The sequence below is a fragment of the Myotis brandtii genome, unplaced genomic scaffold, assembly GCF_000412655.1.
Source record: "Myotis brandtii unplaced genomic scaffold, ASM41265v1 scaffold47, whole genome shotgun sequence".
In the NCBI taxonomy this organism is placed as follows: Eukaryota; Metazoa; Chordata; class Mammalia; order Chiroptera; family Vespertilionidae; genus Myotis; species Myotis brandtii.
In genome coordinates, this window is record NW_005367952.1 from 65,793 (window position 1) to 73,059 (window position 7,267).

General features: G+C 39.8%; 1 long non-coding RNA gene across 1 annotated transcript; it reads left to right on the plus strand.

Annotated features, from left to right (window-relative positions):
- Window positions 1–365: 365 nt before the first annotated feature.
- On the plus strand, window positions 366–6,790 carry LOC106727728. The gene is made up of 3 exons (XR_001363961.1): window positions 366–449; window positions 1,321–1,429; window positions 6,768–6,790. It is a non-coding gene; the product is annotated as an uncharacterized LOC106727728 (long non-coding RNA).
- Window positions 6,791–7,267: the final 477 nt, after the last annotated feature.

The following is a 7,267-nucleotide window of genomic DNA, read 5'->3' on the forward strand; positions in this document are numbered from 1 at the left end:
TCCCAGGTTAGACTGACAGGCCTCTAGGATCAAGCACCTCCCCCTTTGCCATTTTGACTTCTATTGCACATGTGCTCACCTCCTGACAATCTGGTATTGGAGGGGGAAGGGAGGGGTGTTAATCCTTGGAGGGGCAATGCTGTGATCCCCTGGAGTGTATGAAGTGGTAAAGAAAACAGGCTCATGCTCCCCAGCCCCTTAGACTCAACAATATCTGATTCTCTTTGCCCTTTTCCTTATATTAATAGTTAGCTTACTATGGTAAATTTATGATCATTAAAGCATATGGGTTTCGGAGTCAGATTCATTGCATGGCTTTGAGCATATTTTCTAACCTCTCTTATTCTTTTTTCTTCTCTAGTAAATGGGGATAATAGGACAGTAATGATCAAATGAAATAATATATCAGTAATGTGTCTACAATCATTTATCAGAGAGCCTGGTTCTTTGTAAGTGAAGAATAAACGTTATAGATTATAAAATAAATGAAAATAGATATTAAATGCTTACTATGCCCTGGGAGCCTGGGATAAATCAGTAAACTGTCATTGTTGCTGTACATATGAATTTAGAGGAGTCAAATCTTGGAAAATTCTTGGAAAGGGGGGCGTTTGAGAGAATTTTTCTATATGTCCCTCTAGCACAGCGGTTCTCAACCTGTGGGTCGCGAGCCCTTTGGCGGTCGAATGACCCTTTCACAGGGGTCGCCTAAGACCATCCTCTATATCAGATATTTACATTACGATTCATAACAGTAGCAACATTACAGTTATGAAGTAGCAATGAAAATAATTTTATGGTTGGGTCACAACATGAGGAACTGTATTTAAAGGGCCAGAATGTTGAGAACCACTGCTCTAGCAGATGCTGTGCTGCCCTGTACATCCTCTTATTTTTCACCTCCCTCAGTTGTGAAGGAGTTTAGCTCTGTGACCACCCATGAGTCTCTGTGCCTAAAACTGTTTCCTTCCTTCCTTCCTTCCTTCCTTCCTTCCTTCCTTCCTTCCTTCCTTCCTTCCTTCTGCCTTCCTTTTCTGGCCAAGGGGAATGCCACAGGCTACCATAGATGACAAGCCACAGAATGCCAGACAGTTAATGCCCAAGTAAGCATCCTTTAGCCCATGACAGATGGGGTGTAGAAGGATAAACATCCCAGCTTCCTTGCCTCTCCTTTGGGATAATTGTAAATTGTGTTCTACTTTTTCTACTAGATTGTCATAGTGGGATTGAGCTCCATTTATCCAAAGCATGATCGTTTGATAACACGGTCATTATAGGCCTCATTCCCTGTTTTCCTTCTCCCCTTCCCTATGTTTCCAGGTTTCACCTCCAAAATTTCTATTGACACCTAAATCCTTATCTCAGGGTCTTCTTCTTAGGGATCCTAAACAAGAAAACCACAGACAAGGTCAAAACAACCACAGGCAAGGTCAGTGGGCATGGTATTCATTGCACACCCTGAACTAATCACTTCATTTGATTACAATTATTATTCATAAAAATCATGAAACCTAGTAGTTGTACCCCATTTTGTAGATTATAAAATGTAGGGTAAGGTAATAAGTAACTTGCTACTTGTTACTCATCAGTGGTAAGTGATTGTTGGAATCCCATTTGAACTCCAGTTACCATATTCTTTCCACTGCATTAAGTTGATTGACGTTGAAGTTTGAAGGCAAGTATCCCCTGAAGATTCAACTAAATAAGTAAATAATAATCTGACTGTGTGTTAGTCTTAGTAGGCTTTTGCCTAATATTCTGTGTTTGTATTTGGCTTGGCTGAAATGAGGTATTATATGCTTTTTAAAATAATCATCCTGTAAGGTATCATTTTTGCAGCCAAATCAGCAGCAAATGGCGTGTGTGTGTGAGTGTATGTGTGTGTGTGTGTGTGTGTGGCTTGGCTGAAATGAGGTATTATATGCTTTTTAAAATAATCTTCCTGTAAGGTATCATTTTTGCAGCCAAATCAGCAGCAAATGACGTGTGTGTGTGAGTGTATGTGTGTGTGTCTCTGTGTGTGTGTGTCTATAGATGTAGATATGTAGATAAAGATATTATAGGGGAGGAAAAGTATTTTTTTCTCTCTTTTTCTGAGTCCTTAGCTGAATCCCCAGTAATAAAAGAGAGATAAACAAGGGAAAAACAAATAGAAGTTGATTAACATATATGCCTCATACATAATGGGAAAAATGAGCAACTCACCAAGGTGCTTAGCATGTGGACTGAAATAGCATCTTAATGAGGAAAGGGAGGGGGATGTCAGTCTCTTTGGGGAGAAGCAATGGCTTTTAGGAAAGATGAATGGAGCCTGAAAATAGGTGGGAGGCATGATAGCTTGTGACAGAGCTTGCCTGGGTGTGGTGTGGGCTTCTAGTCCCCTTTCCTGTGACAAGAATCAATACTCCCTGGTTGATGAAAGTAGCAGGAAGGAGAATTATAACTGAGTACCTGTTGAAGGACCAATCTTTACATAGATCAGGGGAGTTCAGAGGAAGCCTCTCCCTGCATTTGCTGTTTTCCAAGTGCCTACAGCTCAAAATAATCAATATATCAAGGTGGCATATTTTGGGGGTGTATTCTGCTGCTTTGATATCAGCACCTATCTCTATCTATTTATGTATCTATCATCTATCTACCTACCTACCTATTTGTCTACCTATCTATCTATATAGAGCTGCCAATTTTTGGAAGGAAGTTTTAAACATAGCCATTCTCTGGCCTTATTTTCTTGTTAGCTAAAAGGCCCTTATAATTGCCGCTGCAAGCTTGTATCCAGTTAATTTAAATCTCATTTAAGCCCATTATGGTTTTCTCCAGATAGCTCTGCGATGATGTTATGGGGGATTGTTTTCTCTCCAAAACCTCTGTGATATCGCCCCACCGGCGTGCTCTTTCTGAGGAGTCTCAGCTTGGGTTTGTACCCCGTGGAGTGTGAGCCACCCTTCCCATGAGGGGTCTGAGACAGAATGATGGCATCTGAATTGCAAAGCACTGGCTTATGGCCCCATTTCTGAGACGGAATGTCACTGCTGCCTTCTAATGATAGCATCTGAATTGCAAAGCACTGGCTTATGGCCCCATTTATAACCCCAGTTTTAGAAACTGCTTCTATGGCTAAGAAAGACTTTTTTAAAGGATGCGATAAAAGGGACGACTATGTTAACAAAAAACTGGAAAATCTGCTTTAGGCAACTTGGAGATGTGATACTCGCATGAACTTGACATTTTGACAGCGGTGTCCTCCTGCCAGTCAGTGAATATGAAATTCTATGATGAGAATCAATTTGCTGAATAGACAGATCTAACATGGGGTAGAGAGAATTATGGGGTCTTGTGAGTGAAACCGATCTAAATTCAAAGACTATCTGTAATAACGGGCACTCTGGCACATGGCAGAGGCTCAAGTATGTTTGTTGAATTCCTGTTTTCTAATTTCAGCTTTGCAAGCCTCAGTTTCTGCATCTTCATGTTGGAGATAATATCAACTTCACTTGGTTGTTGTGAGCACTAAACACACCCACATCTGAAAATATTAGAGCAGCACCTGGCATTAAATAATTACACAATGGACACATAATGATCTATACTAGTAATTCCATTTGGGCATCTCATTAGAACTAATTTGTGTATCCACTCTTCTTTAACCCATGCATAGGTTTATCAGCTACTCATTCTTTATGTTTATTGCTCCAACCGCATGCTATACTTATTGATATCTTTATACTTTTGCTTGTGATGTGTCTCCATAAAAATGTCTCCTCCCCCACTCCCCATTCCTTTTTTGGCCACTTAGACCTTACTCATCACTCCAGAACAATTTCAAATCTCACTTTGTTCATGAAGCCTTCCCCATGTTCTCTTTCTCTGCTCTGTTTTACTTATAATGCACTCAGCTTAATTAAATATATTATTATATTTTATCTGATTTATAATCCTATGTCTATTTCTTGTATGTAAATCTCTCCACTCAGAGAGATAACAGACTCTTTGGGGAAAGTGACCATCTATTAACATTTTTCTTCCTCTAGAGTGACTTTCAAAGATATGTAATATTTGTTCAAACATTATATTAGTTAATTCATATGTACATAATCTAACTGGCATACTTCTTCTGGTTTCTTTTCAGTCTAACAGGGTATCATTGCAAGGCTCTTCCAAACACGACTCTTGTCATTGTCATCCTTCCTATTCACAAAGTTCGGATGATTCCCGACTACATTCAGAATAAACATTAAACTGAGGCCAGAGCCTTAAAATATCCCATAACCTTGACCTTATCTATCTCTCTATCTTTCTTTTTCCTAGGCAATGGGCTTTCTCATGCCCAACTAATACAATGTATTTTCTTATATGACTTTGCTTAGATGCCAACCATCTACACACAATTTCTTCTCCTCATTTTCCAATGATCTAATTCCTTTCTTTTTTTTACTATGAAGCCTTGCCATAGTGCCACTGCCCATGTGACATTTTGTAATGTCTATAAGAATGTCTTATTAACTCATTGGACACTTAGGATCATTACCACTATCATCTTGATCATCATGGTAATATTCATTGAGTACTAATTTGTGCAAGGAACTAATACACACTTTGGGCTGTCTCATTTCATTGTATTTCCTATCCTGTATCTATCTTGTATTTAAACTTGACTTTAGGCTTCTTGAAATCATGGGTCATATTTTACATTCTCAGAATTAACAAGTGTTGGACGTGTCTTAGGTTTTTAATTGTGTGTCAGTGTTGTCATTAGTGATCATATATTCATATTTGTTTAATGGATGTTTATGAATTGAAAACATTTATGGACCCTCCCCACCTCCACACAATAAGCTCATTCATGTATAGTGAGTTTATAAAATACCTTAAAGAAAATCAATTTATGTTCATTGAAATTCTTGTCATCATTTGAGTTCTCTTTTTGTGTTTTGTCCTGAAGTGAGACCTAAATTTTATCTGTCAGTTTCTCCGGTTCCTGCATCATTCCACAAGATTAGAAGTAGCTTCATATATCAACCATTTGATTAAAAAGATAGTAGTGACCTTGATCAGTATAAAAATAAATGAGCTATATATTAAAGGCTGTAAACACATCATCTGTGGCCTAGAGGAATGGAAGACAGAGTGGGAAAAATATCTTTGATGTTCTTTAAGTTTTATAGTGACTCAGGATAAACCCAAACTGGTAAAATCACCAACCTTGCAAACACAGGGATGAAACCTAAAATATTACCAAGACAAATGAACGTGGTATAACTTACATATTATTAAAAAGGTAATATCAATTTGTGTGTGTGTGTGTGTGTGTGTGTATATATATATATATATTTCTTCCTAGACTAATAGTTACATAAGAATTACATAAATTTTAATAAAAGAAACTTAGGCCTCTTTCTCTTTTCCTAAAAGTGACTCAAAACAAATTCTCCAAACTTAATGTGGCCGCAAGCTGTGTAATTATTTTCAAATCACATACACAGCCTAGTTGGTCTCTCTTTTAAATGCAAATAAAAGTCCAAGCAAAAAGCTTTAAAAGATATTCCTTCCAGCAGTAGGCCATTTTTATGGTCACTGCCCTTCTGGAAAATAAAAATAGATGCAAGATTGAGTTATTGGAATCTGTGGAAAGAAAGCTGTGCAGACAGACTCAGGCCCTAAGAATTGGTGTCAAGATTACTTTAAAGTGGCAATATTTGAGCTACAGAAGATCAGAAAAAAATCTTATCTGCCTAAGTTGAGATTCTAGAAAATACAACTGCTATGAATTTCCACCCAAGGACATTTCTTGCATATTCAGCTGCCTTGAAAAGAGACTGCTCATTCTCATTAGTACCTAAAAACAAACAAAGAAACAAAAAACAAACACACACTCGCACACACACACACACACACAACAAACCCCAGTAGAATTGCTGTAGGCAGTTAGTCAGACATGAGCAGAGCAGGAGGATGGGCCCCGAGCTGCCCTTTCCTCCCATAGCACATCCATGGTCTTAATGTTTGGACCACTTGACCTTTCTTCCCTAGAGATAACATCTAGGCCTCTGTTGGATTTCAGCTCCAGGCCCAGATAAGCAACAAAACCAGCCATGGTTGACCTCAGGACCAGCTTCATGGGGCCCCCTGCCCTGGTGCCGGCCAATTAATCAGTGGAGACCTAGACCCTGAAAAGACACACCTGAAAAACTGCTGAATATTTTATTAAGATCTTTCCCTGCAACCACCCCTAAAACCTCTGCCCTCAAAATCCTTCGGATGGAGGACCCGGAACGCTCTCCCTCCGGGAGCACGCCTGTGCTTTTCCCTTTCCCTCTTCTCTCCCCTCCCCAGGCACTTCACCATTCGCTTCCTCACTCCCAAGCTCCAAGGGCCCTTCCTTGACCCCTAGAACTTGTTTGCTTAGCCCATTTCTCCTAGGAATTACTTTCTCTACCTCTGTAATTTACCCAATAAATGTTCTCTTACAGTTTGGGTCTGAACTTTGAATTCTTCCCTAGCCAGAACCCAAGTACCGAGGTTGCTGAACCCAGGTTTAGTCTGACCCCCCTGGTCAGACAAATGGTGTCACCCCACCATCTACAACAGAATCTTCCACACTCTCCTTTTGGAGGCCCCCAAACCCTCTTATGTTAAGTTGACATGTGTACCTACACCTTTACCTACGGCTACTTCACAACATACTCCTGTGGAGCAACTCCCCTGGGCATGTGTACATAAACCTCCTTTTTCCTCCTCTTAATCTGTCTGTTGTCATTAATTTGAAGACCCCCCAACTCCTGGACTGAAGGTGAAAGAAGAAAAACGAAGTTTTTCCTCCCAAAAGAGTTGTCCTCATACACTTTGGCTTTGTTAGTGCAACAGCGGGAAACTGCAATCAAGTGCAGTTCTCCCTGCAGTTAATCTGTCTGTTGTCATTGATTTGTAGACCCCCCAACTCCTGGACTGAAGGTGAAAGAGGAAAAAGGAAGAAGTTTTTCCTCCCAACAGAGTTGTCCTCATACACTTTGGCTTTGTTAGTGCGACAGCGGGAAACTGCAATCAAGTGCAGTTCTCCCTGCAATAAATTATCTTCACTGTGTCGGTAAGGATATCTGGAACCTTATTTCCAGTATGAATTATGGGTCACCAGAGTTGAAACATACTATCCCTCTCCTTGTGTGAAGGACGTGAGACCTTGACACGTTTATGTGATTGACTTAATGACGCCTGGCAGGATTAAAAGATTTAGAATGTATACCGAGTTCTTCTAAATCTGAGGCCATCA